Source organism: Nannospalax galili, unplaced genomic scaffold (genome assembly GCF_000622305.1).
Source record: "Nannospalax galili isolate Female #2095 unplaced genomic scaffold, S.galili_v1.0 scaffold788, whole genome shotgun sequence".
NCBI lineage: Eukaryota > Metazoa > Chordata > Mammalia > Rodentia > Spalacidae > Nannospalax > Nannospalax galili.
The window spans coordinates 1,846,336-1,860,928 of NW_008359996.1; the positions used below are offsets into that span (position 1 = coordinate 1,846,336).

General features: G+C 43.6%; 1 protein-coding gene across 1 annotated transcript in view; it reads left to right on the forward strand.

Moving 5' to 3' along the window:
- Positions 1-214: 214 nt before the first annotated feature.
- The window catches only part of Tmem219 (transmembrane protein 219), a 30,017-nt gene continuing 15,638 nt past the window's right edge, over positions 215-14,593 (forward strand). The window contains exon 1 of the mRNA XM_008823885.3: positions 215-312. The gene's annotated coding sequence lies outside the window, so the exon portion shown is untranslated. The remainder of the gene's footprint in view (positions 313-14,593) is intronic.

Here is a 14,593-nt window from a genome sequence, read left to right on the forward strand (position 1 = left end):
AACTCTCTGAACTCTATTCAAGCTATGCCATTTGCAAGGTTTCCTGCTGCCTGCTTGACTATAAATGAGGTCAAATTCCGATTTTACTGAAACCGCTGATGTGTACCCATTCCCTTCTCACTGTGAGACTGTAGCCATGGGAACTGCGATCAAGTACACAATAACACCTCCATGAGCAAATCCTCAGGGAACAAAGTTCATTCTAATGCAGCCAGCCTGAGCACCGAGGAATCTGGGGGCCATTCTGGCTTCATTGTGCCGCCTCCTAATTTTAAGCTGCCTCTGGTGGAGGAGAAAGTGGCGCCATCTCAGGTATGGGGTTCTTCCTGAGAGCTGGGACTTGGGCCAGGCAAAGAAAAGCTATGGGAAAACCCAGACCCTTTCCTAAGGAGAAAGCAGGGGAGGGACCTTGTTCACCAGGTCCCCAGTTCACTAGTTCTGTGAGTGTGTAGATCAAGCCTGGAGTATAGAAGACATTCCAGCATCACCAGGAGTGCTGGTTAGAAAATATTTAGGGACCATTTGAGGCCTGGAATCAAAAGAGCAAGGAACCAATTCTTTTTGGTTGTTTTTAGGTACTGAAGAGTGAACCTAGGGTCTGATCTCTATTAGGCCTAGGGTTTGATCTCTAACAATGAGCTACATCTCTGGTTCTAAGATGACTGCTTTAGTCTGCATGGTGGGAGGGGTAGAAAGGCGTTAAGCTGAGTGATGGAGTTCCTACTCACTAGCTCACTTCCCTTTTTGCATCCCTGTCATTTCTCACACAGTATGTCCTTCACTCTGTTTTCCAAGAATCTGTTGGAACTTTGCCTCCTCTGAGTGCCCTGATTTGATTCTCTGGCTGGCCCTGACACACTATGTGGATCTTGTTTGATTGCTTGCTTGAGAAAGAGTTTTATGTAGGCCAGAATGGCTTCCAACTTCCTCGAAGCTGAGGATGATGCTGACCTCCTGAGCATCACGCTTCCACTTCTTGGGTGCTGGGAGTATAGGCATGTGCCACCAAACTCAGATGCTGGAACCCAGGATATTGTGTGTGCTAAAAAAGCATTCTGCCATGTGGATCTTTTAAATTTTTAATTTAATATGTATGAGTGTTTTACCTACATGTGTAAGTCGTACAATGCCTGAGGAGCTCAGAAGAGGGTGTAGGATCCCATGGAACTGTAGTTATGGATGGTTGTTAGCCACCTTGTGGTTGCTGGACATTGACCCTGGGTCCTCTGCAAGAGCAGCCAGTGCTCTTAACTACTGAGCTATCTCTCCAGTCCCTACCATGTAGGGTTTTTGTTTATTTTTATTATTATTATTATTATTTTTTGGTCTTTTTGAGATAGGGTCTCCCTGTAGCCCCAGCTGTCCTAGAACTCACTATGTAGACCAGGCTGGCCTTGAACTCAAAGAGACCCACCTGCCTCTGCCTCTCAAGTGCTGGGATTAAAGGTGTGTGCCACCATGCCTGGCTACAATCCTCTCTTTTAAGGGTTGAATTTCTTTTCTTCACCTCATCCAAAAAGCAGTTTTAAAGATTTTTTTATTATTTCATTGCTATCTTTTGTATGTGTGTGGTTCTGGGGATTGAACTCAGACCCCCATATACAAGCTCACGCTTTACCCTCTGAGCTGTATCGCTAGCCTGAAGCTTCTTTTATTACTTAAAAATTGTAGTAATTGGGGCTGGAGAGATGGCTCAGTGGTTAAGAGCACTGACTGCTCTTAGAGAGGACCCAGGTTAGATTCCCAGCACCCACATGGCAGTTACGAACTGTCTTTTCCCAGTTCCATCTGACCTCCGTGGCATTGCATGACATGGATGCACTCACATACATGCAGGCAATACACTCATACACATAAAATAAAAATAATAAAAATAAAATATTTAAAAAAATTTTTTAGTAATTATTGAAAAGGTAATGTGTCTGGTAAATGACAATTACAAGTTTACCCCTCCTTTGGCTCCTAATGCATTTATCTTCTTCACAAGGCAACCACTGATCAGAATTCCATATCTCTCTAAAACATTCCGTGCATATATAAGTATGCACATATTTAATCTCCTTTTTGTACAACACAAATATTAGCATACTATATATGTTCTATGCTAAACTGACTCCAATTGGCATATCTTGGGGATTATTTTATATATGAACATGCAGATATGTCTCACCCTATGTAGTAGCTGCCCAGTGCTCTATTTAAGATACACTAGCCAGGCATGGTGGCACATGCCTTTAATCCCAGCATTCAGGAGGCAGATGCAGGAGAATCTCTGTGAGTTGAGGCTATCCTGGTCTACATAGTGAGTTCCAGGCCAGCTGAGGCTAGAGGGAGACCTCCACTGATAGGTCAAGTAGGTTGTTTCTGGTCTATTATAAGCAGTGCTACATTAAACATCTTTGTTTTTATTTTTGTATTTTTGGTAATTTTGAGACAGGGTCTCCTGTCTGGGTCCTCAGCTGGCCTGGAACTCACTGTGTAGACCAGGCTAGCCTCGAACACAGAGATCTCCCTGCCTCTACCTCCCAAGTGCTGGGATTAAAGATGTGCACTACCACACCTGGCACATTAAACATCTCTGTAATAATCCTTGGAGTTCATAAGTAGGTTTGTCAGAGAAACTCCTAATTGCTTGGTGGTAGAATGGCTTCCTATATGTACATTATTTAGGAATTCATTCCCTGCTGTACAATAAAAAAGGATAAATTCCTACAAGTAAAATTGTTGCCTCAAAGGTTAAATTCATTTTTAGTTACTTTCATCTTGTCCTTCAGAAAGCTTGTCATTATGAGCTTCATCTTTCCCACACCCTCACCAGCACATTTCCAGGCTTTCAATCTTGATATTTTTTCATCAAAATAATTATGTATTTGGACTGGAGAAATGGCACAGGGGTTAAGAGCACTGGCTGTTCTTGCAGAAGACCCAGGTTCAATTCCCAGCACCACATGGCAGCTAACCACTGGCTGTAACTCCAGTTCCAGGGGATCCAATACCCTCTTCTGGCCTCTGTGGACTTTGCATGACACAGAAGCACTTACATGCAGGCAAAACACTCATAAAATTAAACAAACATAAAATTTAAATAAATAAATAATTTAATTGTGCATTTATTATGTATCAGACAGTGAACATCAACACAGAAATTAATCAAATTGGTCCTGACTCCTGCCCTGGTAATCTTTTTCATTTTTATTTATTTGGTGTGTGTGTGTGTGTGTGTGTGTGTGTGTGTGTGTGTGTGTGTGTGTGTTATGTGTGGGTGAGTGCACTTTCCACAGCATGTGTGTGGTCAGAAGAAAACTTTGTGGAGTCAGTTCTCTCCACCTCATGTTGATTCTAGAAATGGAACAAGATGCCAGGCTGTGGGGCAAGAACCTTTACCCACCGAGTCATCTCTCTGGCTCCTTGCCTCATAATCTTGACATTGTAAATTACAAGATTATCTGGAAAGTGCAAAACAGTGCAAGGTGCAGAGATAGCACAAGGAAGGGAGGGGTGATTTCGTCTATCAGGGGAGGAATGGAGACCTTTCACCACTAGAGAAAGTGAAGAGCTCAAGTCTGACATAGGTTTCAAAGAGTTGATTTATTAAGCAAAAATGGGTTGAAGATCTCCTATGCACCGGGCATTGCTGTGGATGCTTAGGATACAAAACAAAGGTTCCTGTCCTCAAGAAGTTCAACAAACAACAGGTGTGGAATGTAAGTAAATTAGGCAGTACTTCAGAAAGTGACAGGAACCAGGAAAACTAAAAAGTTGTGTAGGGCCAGGGAGATCATGAGTGCCTATTGTTGCAGGAGTTGTGAAAAGTAACTATTATATTTATTTTTATTTTTTATTTTGAGATAGGGTCTCATTGCAGCCCTGACTGACCTTAAGATATCTAAAATAACCAGGGGCTGGAGAGATCGCTCAGTGTTTAAGAGAACTGGCTAGTCTTGCATAAGACCCAGATTCAGTTCCTAGCACCCACATAACATCTAACAATCATCTGTAACTCCAGTTCCAGGGGATCTGACTCCCTCTTCTGGTTTCCAAGAGCACTGTATGACATGGGTACCTTTGCATACATGTAGGCAAAACATTCATACCCACAAAATAAAAATAATAAGTTATTTTTTTTCTTAAAGTATGGGCCCAGTATGTATGCATAACAAGACAATCTCAGTAAGTAGATAGATGATTGATTGATAGATGATAGATGATAGATAGATGCATGGTGAGGCACAAAGGCAGTATCAGTAGAGAAAGAGAGACCTGAGAAACACCTATAAGACAGGACAGGAAAGGTCTGGTGGCAGATTAGGCACAGGGGTTGAGGAAAGGAGAGGCAAGGATGTCCCCTGAGTTTCTGACAGACACCCAAGATGGGAACAGAGCAGGGGACACGGGGCAGCAGCGGAAGCTGCAGCTATAGCAGTGCTCATGCTGAGTCCTGCTCCTGCTCTCCCATCTGAGCTGCAGATGCTGGTGGAGCTGCCCAAGGTGTCTGGGAATTGGACATATTGGTCGGAAGGTGTGTGCTGGTGCTATTGGACACATTAGTGTTAGGCACAGGGGACCATTAAAGCTAGGGTGCATGTCTGAGCAGAAGGCAAGGAAGCAGCAAAAGGAGGCAGAGTTCTTTCCTCTCCAAGTCCTTCTGGCTTTGCCTCCATGATGTACCTTAGTTTGTCCACTTGTCTGTAACTGCACTGTGAGGACCCTGGTCCTACCCCACCACGTCTCTGCAGTCTGGGAATTAGTCTTACTTAGTGTCTTCTCTCTCATTTTGATCCCCTTTTAATCCACTCCATCTAACAGCTAGGGCGATTTTTTAAAAAATATTTTATTTATTATTATTCTTCTTCTTCTTATTATTATTATTACTATTTTGTCTTTTTGAGACAGGGTCTCCCTGTAGCTCCAGCTGGCCTGGAACTCACTATGTAGACCAGGCTGGCCTTGAACTCAAAGAGATCCACCTGCCTCTGCCTCCCAAGTGCTGGGATTAAAGACGTGTGCCACCACGCCCGGCTGAGGCAAAATCTTATTGTGTAAGCCCAGGCTGGCCTCAAATTGACAATCCTCTTGCCTCAGTTTCCCAAGTTCTGGAATTACAGACACCCCTACAGCTAGAGAGTAGGATAATCTTTTAAAAATGGACAACTGGGATGGGAAATGACTCAATAAGTAGAGTGCCTGCTATACAAGCATAGAGACCTGGGTTCCTATCTTTAGAACGCACCAAGAAGCTTGGTGTGGTAGCAAGCCCTTGTAAACCTAATGCTGGAGAGACAGCTCCAGGAGAATCCCTGAAGCACATGGGAAGCCAGCCTAACAAAATCAGTGAGTTTCAGGTTCAGTTAGAGACACTGTCTCAAAAAACAAGGTTAGCAAGTGATTAAAGAAGACACCTAACTTTGCCCTCTGGACTCCACAGTCACATACACTCATGTACATAAATGTATACACACACACACACACACACACACACACTCACAATATAAATCTATAAATCACCCGAATTTTTTTTTTTGTCTTTTTGAGACAGGGTCTCCCTGTAGCCCCAGCTGTCCTGGAACTCACTATGTAGACCGAGCTGGCCTTGAACTCACAGAGATCCGCCTGCCTCTGCCTCCTGAGTGCTGACACTACAGGTGTGCGTCACCATGCCTGGCCACACGAATGTTTTTAATGCATGCCTTAGGTTATATTTTCTTTCTCTATTCCTTTTTTTTTTTTTTTTTTTTAAGACGGTCTTCCTGTAGCCCCAGCTGGCCTGGAGCTCAATATATAAACCAGACTGGCTTCAATCTCACAGAGATGCACCTGCCTCTGCCTCCCAAGTGCTGGGTCTAAAGGTGTGCACCACCACGCCCGGCTTCTTTCTCTATCCTTTTCTTTTTTGCTTTGTTTTGTTTTGCTTTTTGGCTTTTGAGATAGGGTCTAATATAGCCCAGACTTCCTCCAACTCACTGTGTAGCAGAGGATAGCCTTGAACTCTTGATTACTGCTTCCATCTCCCAAGTTTTGGAACTACAAGCATGTGGCACCAAGACCAGCTTCATTTGCCTCCTTTAAAAAACTCCAATGATGGGCTGGGTGTGGTGGCGCATGCCTTTAATCCCAGCACTCGGGAGGCAGAGGCAAGCGGATCTCTGTGAGTTAAAGGCAAGGTCTACATAGTGAGTTCCAGGACAGCTGGGGCTACAGGGACACCCTGTCTCAAAAAGACCAAAAAAAAAAAACTCCAATGACACCAACGGCAGGAGCACATACCTCTAGTCCCTGCACTCAGGAGACAGAGGCAGGCGGATCTCTCTGAGTCCAAGGCCAGTCTCTTCTACAAAGTGAGTTCCAGGCCAGTTGGGGCTGCAGGGGGGGGCCTGTCTCAAAAAGATAACAACAAAAAAGCTCCAATGGCTGTATTGTAAATTCTAGTCTCTTTACCATGGCTTGTTTGTAGCTTTGGCTCCAGAATAGTTCTCCAGCCTCTTTTTGAACCACTGTCCCCACCCGCTCCAGGCTCCCTGGCCCTCATAAGCCGGTTTTTGCTCTCTGTGTCTTTGCACTGCTGTTTCTTCTACTTGAATCTTCCCAGACCATACAAGTGAATCAGTGTGTGTGGGAATCACCTCAACTGGCACTAGGAAACCTTCCCTGGCCTGGCTATTTAAAGTGTCCTGACTCTCCGGTCCCTATAATTCTCATGCTTATTTCCTTCCTACCAATTTCAAGATCTCTTCTTAATCATGTATCTTTCCCAGTGAAATGGGGGCTTGATGAAGTATGGGACATTCTCGAACTCACATTTCATTATAATCCCAGCACCTGGCCACATAGAGCTGCTCTGTAAATATCTGTTGAATGGATGAATGTGGAAAGTAGAGAAACCGGGGGGTGGGGGGGTGGGGGGTGCTGGCCTGGAGAGATGGCTCAGCGTTTAAGAGCACCGGCTGCTTTTACAGAGGACCTTAGTTCGGTTCCCAGTACCCATGTGGTGGTACTACCGACTGTAACTCTAGTTCTAGGGAATCTGATGCCCTCTTCTGGCCTCTGAAGGCAAGGTATACACATGGTGCACTTATATATAAACAGCAGGCAAAATATCCATAATACATCAAATAAAAATTAAAAAGCAAGCCGGGCCTGGTGGCACACGCCTTTAATCCCAGCACTCGGAAGGCAGAGGCAGGCAGATCTCTGTGAGCTCGAGGCCAGCCTGGTCTGCATAGTGAGTTCCAGAACAGCTGGGGCTACAGGGAGACCCTGTCTCAAAAAGACCAAAAAAAAAAAGAAGAAAAAAATGGCTAAGGGAGCATCGAGGAGAGGAAGGGGCTGACCGCAGGCTGCCGGAGTCAGCTGAAGTCTCTGCAGAGCATTAGGAACTTGATGCTGCTCTTCTGGAAACTAACTCCGAAGGAAATGAGGGGGCATTGAATGGAGAAGCTGGAGGCAGAGAGGAGGGGGAGGCACAGTCGCAGCGTCCTGACGGAGATAATGAGAGCCTGAAATAAGTGATGGCAGCAGAAATGTAAGGAGGGGAGACTGCAGGGGCAATTCCGATGATGGATGGGCTGCGTGGGAGAAGGGCAGAAGGCGGAGTCACGGCTGACTCAGAGGGCTCCTGTTTGGGAGATAGGGCGGATGGTGACTCCTGAGGCGGAGGAACAGTAATTACCCCTTTGCCTTGTTCCAATGTTCTATTTGGTAAAACACACATGAAATAAAATTTCCTATTTTAACTATTTTAACTTGTTTTTTATTTTGGTCGTTTTGAGACAGGGTCTCCCTGTAGCCCCAGCTGTCCTGGAGTCACTATGGAGACCAGGCTGGCCTCGAACTCAGAGATCCGCCTGTCTTTGCCTCCCGAGTGCTGGGATTAAAGGCGTGCCACCACGCCCGGCTACTTCAACTATTTTTTATTTTAACTATTTTTGGAAGTGTAGACCAGTGGGATCCCTTATATTTATATGGTTGCACAGCCCTAGCCCCCATTCATCCCCAGCACTTTTCATCTTCCCAAACTGAAACAGATGAAGCCCTAGCTCCCGGTTTTCCCTCCTCTCCAGCCCAGGCCAACCCGTTCATGCTTCTTTCTGACTCTGGGAACTTAACTACTTTGGGTGCTTCTCATGAATGGAATCTCAGAGGATTTGTCTTTTTGTGACTGGTGTGTTTCACTTAAATCATGTTCTTGCTATGGCCTATGTTAAGTTTCCTTCTTAAGGCTCAATATGCCATTGCACGTGTACAATACACTCTGTTTATCCATTCATTTGTTGAAAACCATATGGATTATTTCCACCTTTTCACTATTATAAACAGAGCTTCTGTGAATGCTAACGTTCATGGTTTTTTGTTTTTCCTTTGTACATGTGTTTTCAAATTTGGGGGTTATATGCTTAGCAGTAAAACTGCTAGATCATGTGGTAATTCTATGACTAATTATTGAGGATCTGCTAATCTGTTTGCCACAGCACGTGTAATAGCCATGTACAAGGGTTCTAATTCTCCACATACTTGTCAACACCTATCTTCCTTAAAAAAAAATTATTATGGGGTAGAGAGATGGCTAAGTCACTAAAAGCACTTGCTGTTCTTGCAGAGGCCCTAGATTCAGCTCCTAGCACCCACATGGGGATCAGAAGCCCTCTTCTGGCTTCCACAGCACCAGGAAAGCACGTGGTGCACATACATATACACAGGCAAAACACTCATACAGAAAAAATTAAAATAAACAAATCTTTTTAAAAAACTACGTAGCTAGCTGGACATGGTGGCGTGCCTTTAGTCCCAGCACTCGGGAGGCAAAGGCAAGGGACGCTCTGTAAGTTCAAGGCCAGCCTGATCTACATAGTGAGTTCCAGGGCAGCTGAGGCTACAGGGAGATCCTGTCTCAAAAAAAAATCCCTCCTTCCAAAACTTATGTAGCCAGGGACTGGAGACATGGCCCAGCAGTTAAGAGCACTGGCTGCTCTTGCAGAGGACCTAGGTTTGATTCCCAGCACCCACATGGCAGCTGATAACTGTCTATAACTCTAGTTCCAGGGAAATCTGACATCTTCTTCTGACCTCTGGCATTGCTAGACACTGGTGCACTTACATACATGCAGGCAATACATCATAGACATAAAAGTAAAAATAACAGCCGGGTGTGGTGGCGCACAGCTTTAATCCCAGCACTTGAGAGGCAGAAACAGGTGGATTTTTTGAGTTCAAGGCCAGCCTGGTCTACATAGTGAGTTCCAGGCTAGCTGTGGCTACAGGGAGACCCTGTCTCAAAAAGACAAAAAATAAAATAAAATTAAATTAAATTAAAATAATAAATCTTTTTTAAAAAAATTACATAGTGAGTTCAAGGCTAGTCTGGGCTCTAGAATGAAACCCTCACCTAAGAAACAAACAAAACAAAACAAAAAACTGCACAAAAAATTATTATAGTCACCTTAGTATCCTAGTGAAGTATTACCTATTTGTGGTGTGTGTGTGTGTGTGTGTGTGTGTGTGTGTGTGTGTGTGTCCACATCCAGGCATGCTTATGAGAGCAGAAGGCAACATCTGGTGTCCATCCTTGTTTGAGATGGGGGTTACTTTGTTGTTTGCTGCTGTGTACACCAGACTAGCTGGACTGCAAGCTTCAGAGGACTCTCCTGTCTCTGCCTCCCATCCTGCCATAGGAGCACTGAAATTACAGATGGGAGCTATTGTTCTAGTTTTATGTGAGTTCTTGGGATTTGAACTCAGATCTCCATGCTTGAGCAATAACTTTACCCACTGAGACATCTCCCCAGCCTTAACTGTGCTTTTATGTTTCCTTAGCAAATAATGATGTTGGCAATTTTTTTTTGGTCTTTTTGAGACAGGGTCTTCCTGTAGCCCCAGCTGTCCTGGAACTCACTATGTAGACCAGGCTGGCCTTGAACTCACAGAGATCCGCCTGCCTCTGCCTCCAGAGTGCTGGGATTAAAGGCATGTGCCACCAAGCCCGTCAACAATTTTTATTAACCATTTGTGAATCTTTTTCTGAGAAAAAGGTTTGTATTTAGTCTTTGCCTGTTTTAAATTGAGTCTTTTCCTCTTCTTCCTTCTAACCATTCACTTTTATTTACATAAACAACACTTTTATTTACAGTTTTCCCATAATCTAAATATGGTATTTCAGACTAAAAACATTCAGGAAGAAGTCTTGCTCTTCTGACAAATGATCTGAGAGGTGTGCTTTGTAAGGTTTTAACAGTGAGGTGATAGAGGAAATTTGAATTCATAACAAATTTCAAAGTTTTCTGAGGTGAGTGAGCTTAACTGTTATAATACCTGTGATGTTAAAATTTTCCCTACAATGTAACTAATGATGGCCAATAAATTCTGAGCAACAATTCAAGTTTATATTTGTAGGATTTTCTGTATTAACATCAAGCTGGAGGTGTGAGCAAGGTTCCTGCTGTTTTCTTTACATTGTCAAATGTTTTCTGGCACAAAGTCTGCTATTCTCAGATAGACATGTTTGATAAAGGCCCTTCCAGAGCAATTTCATGTACAAAGTTTCCCTTTCTCTGAAGAGGAGAGATTTGATTGCAGGCTTTGCATATTCTGTACCTGGGTAGGGCTTCTTTCCAGTATGAATTCTCTGTTGCTAAGTGTGAAGAGTTGCTAAAGGGTTTCTACAATCTCTACATCTGTAGAGTTAATGCAAAAACACACCTCTCACCTCAAAAGGACTAAGAGTCTACTCTAACCAAATATGAATGACCATGGCCCAGAAACACAGATTTAGCTCACCTCAATGTTCCAATGTAATAATAGTTTTATGGAGTTTTTATAATTAAGGAACAAAAGAAAGGCATAAATCAAGGCACTGTAGAGTGCCTTTAATTTTATGTGTATCATTGTATTGCCTGCATATAAGTGTACCTGTGCCATGCAATGCCCAAGGAGGTCAGAAGAGGGCATCAAATTCCCCTGGAACTAGAGTTAAGGATGGTTGTTCGCCACCATTCAGGTGCTGGGAATTAAACCTGGGTCCTCCGCAAGAGCAGCCAGTGCTCTTAACCTCTTGAGGCATTTCTCTCCAGTGCCTTAAGATACTGTAAAAAGGGTTATAAAAATATATTCATTTAGTGTGTGTGTGTGCGTGTATATGTGCACATGGCCACAGCACACAGGTAAAGGTCAGAGGATTACTTGTTGAAAGTTGGTTCTCTCCTTCCACTATGTGCATTTCAGGATCAAACTTAAGTCATTAGGCTTGGTGGTATGCGCTTTACCCATTGAGCCATCTCAAAGAGGGCTAGAGAAAATGGCTCAGCAGTTATTGTTATTGGTTTTTCAAGACAGGGTCTTGCTATATAGTCTTGGCTGGCTTAGAACTTGCTAGCTGGGTAGCTCACGCTGGCCTCCAATTTGCACTGATCTTCCTGTCTCTGCCTCCAGAGTTCTGAATTTAAAGGTGTATACCACCATGCCCAGCTTTATTTTTTTGTCCTGCCTCTGCCTCCTAAGCACTGGTGTTATAGGTGTGTGTTACCACACATAGCTAATTATTATTTCCAATTGTAATAAAATGTTCATAAAATTTATTACTTTCACATGTTGTTACTGGTTGTTTGAGATAGGATCTTGCTATGTAGCCTAAGTTTGACCTTGAACTTGTGCCAAGTCTCCTACTTCAGCCTCCTGAGTGCTGGGATAACAGATACTTACCACCACACCCAGTTTTATTTTTACTGTTTTAAGTGTTCAGTTCAGTCCTATTAAGTATATTCACCTTGTTGGTGATTATTGTCAATTATCATCACTATACTCAGGACTTTTTCATTGTGCAAAACTAAAACTTTTCACCCATTAAACAATAATTCCTTATCCTCCCCTCTCTCAAGCTTCTAGCAACTGTGATTCTACTTTCTGTCTCCAGAAACTGACTGCTCTAGGCACATCATATAAGTGGAATCACATTGCAGTGGAAATCACCTTTTTACGATATTGCAGCATTACTCAGAATTTCCTTTTTTTGAGGGGGTCTAGTTTTTGAAACTGGGTCTTCTGTATAAGCTGGCCACCAATTCATTGTGTAGATAACTCCTGATCCTCCTGCCTCTGCCTCCCAAGTGCGGGGCCTACAGGTACGCACATCCATGCCTGGCTTCCCTTTCTCTTTTAAGTGGAATATCATTCCCTCATGTGGTGTGTACACTACATTTTGATTATGCGTCCACTGATGAACCCTTGGATTGCTTTCATTTTTAGCTCTTGTGAATAATATTGCTATGAATATAGGTATACAAATCTCTCTTGAGATTTGCTTTCAGATTTGGGGGTGGTATATCTCCAGAACTAGTATTAATACCATATAGTCAGGATAGTTTTAGTGTTTTTAGGAATAACCAGTTCTTCCCATAGCAGTTGCATCATTTCAGTCTAACAATGTTCAAGTGTTCCAATCTACCCACAGTATCATTACTTGCTATTTTCTGATTTCTTGTTGGTAGCCATCCTAATGGGTATGAAATGGTACCTCACTTTCTTTTTTTACATTTATTTGTGTGTGTGTGTGTACAAGAGAGAGAGAGAGAATCAGAGGATAACATTCTTGAGTCTGTTCTATCCATCCACCGTGTGGGTGTTTGCTTCCACTTTTATCACACGCACACACACAAATTGGGGAACTCAGATCATCAGGCATGGCAGCAAGGGCCTTTATTTACTGAGCCATCTTGCTGGCCCCTCATTTTTTGATTTGCATTTATGCTGTGATTAGTGATACTGAGCATCTTTTTCATATGCTTGATGGCCATGGGTATATCTTCTCTGGGAAAATGTCTTTCTCACTTTAGCCACCTTTTAAATATGTTTCGTTGTATTCATTATACGTGGTGTTGTGTTACATAAGGACATTTTCATACAAATATACGATGTGTGTTGATCATATTCCTCCCACAGGTCCCTCTCCTCCCTTTTGTCACTTCTCATCCCTCCCATTTGTCCTTTTTGTTCCTTCCTCTGGACAGTTTTGGTTCCACTTTCATACACACACACACACACACACACACACACACACACACACTGTTCTGTATCTATATAGAATCCTGGAACCACAAATGAATGAGAGAAAACACATTTGTCTTTCTATTTTATTTTTTGTCTTTTTGAGACAGGATCTGGCCCAGAACTATGTAGATCAGGCTGGCCTTGAACTCATAGAGATCCACCTGCCTCTGCCTTGGGAGTGCTGGGATTAATGGTGTATGCTACCACACCCAGCTAGAGAAAACATATTTGTCTAATACTGACTTAATTTGCTCAATGTGATTATCATCAGTTGTGTTAATTTCCTGCAAATGTTGTAACTTTGTTCTTTTAAAAATTTCTATTTATCGCCAGGCGTGGTGGCACACGCCTTTAATCCCAGCACTTGGGAGGCAGAGGCAGGTGGATCTCTGTGAGTTCGAGGCCAGCCTGGTCTACATAGTGAGTTCCAGGGCAGCTGGGGCTACAAGGAGACCCTGTCTCAAAAAAGACATAAAAAAAATTCTATTTATTGGCTGGAGAGATAGCTCAGCGGTTAAGAGCACTAGTTGCTCTTGCAGAAGACCAGGTTCAAATCCCAGCACCTACATGGTGGCTAACCATCCATAACTCCAATTCCAGGGTATCTGATACCCTCTTCTGTCCTCCGTAGGCATTGCATGACACAGGTGCACTTATATACATGCAGGTGTAACACTCATACACATAAAATAAAATTTATATTTATTATTATTAGTGTGTGTGTGTGTCTGTGTGTGTGGGGGGGGGGTATTGCCTGCATGTATGGTAAGTGCACCCGTGTCATGCAATGCCCAAGGTCAGAAGAGGGTGTCAGATATCCTGGTACTGGAGTTATAGACAGTTAGTCACCATGTGGGTGCTGGGAATAGAACCCAGGTCCTCTGTGAACCAGTTGTACAAATATTCTCCTTTAAGAGTAGAACAAGCCCAGCGTGGTGGCGCAAGCCTTTAATCCCAGCACTTGGGAGGCAGAGGCAGGCTGATCTTTTTGAGTTTGAGGCCAGCCTGGTCTACATAGTGAGTTCCAGGACAGCTGGGGCTACAGGGAGACCCTGTCTCAAAAAAAAAAAAAAAAAAAAAAAAAGAGTAGAACAATCCTATCCCCAAGACTGCGTGGTTATGGCTTACACAGGGGCACTGACTGAGTCAGGTTATTCATTTTGTTGTTTTGTTCTTGAGACTGGATCTCAAGGATCCCAGGCTGGCCTCGTACTCTACTGGCCTTGAACTCCTGACCCTACTGCTTCCACCTCCCGAGTGCTGCGGTTACAGAAGCGTACCACCACACCGGGCCAGAGTCAGGATATGAACCTAGAGCTCCTGGCTCTGTGTGTTATGCTATTTCAAGTAAAATGTTTTCCTCTCCAAAAAAGTCAAATGAGATGCTCTTTGTGGAGCAGCCTTGCAACTCTGGAACCCTGTGCATTAAGGGGCCGCTAGGAGCCGGGGACCACGAGCAAGGCGTCGACCTTAAGCATTTGGGGCGCTCAGAGAAGAGCAGTACCAAATGCCACTCGCAGCCTGGAAAAGTGAGAGCCCCACCCGACCCAACACATCCCAA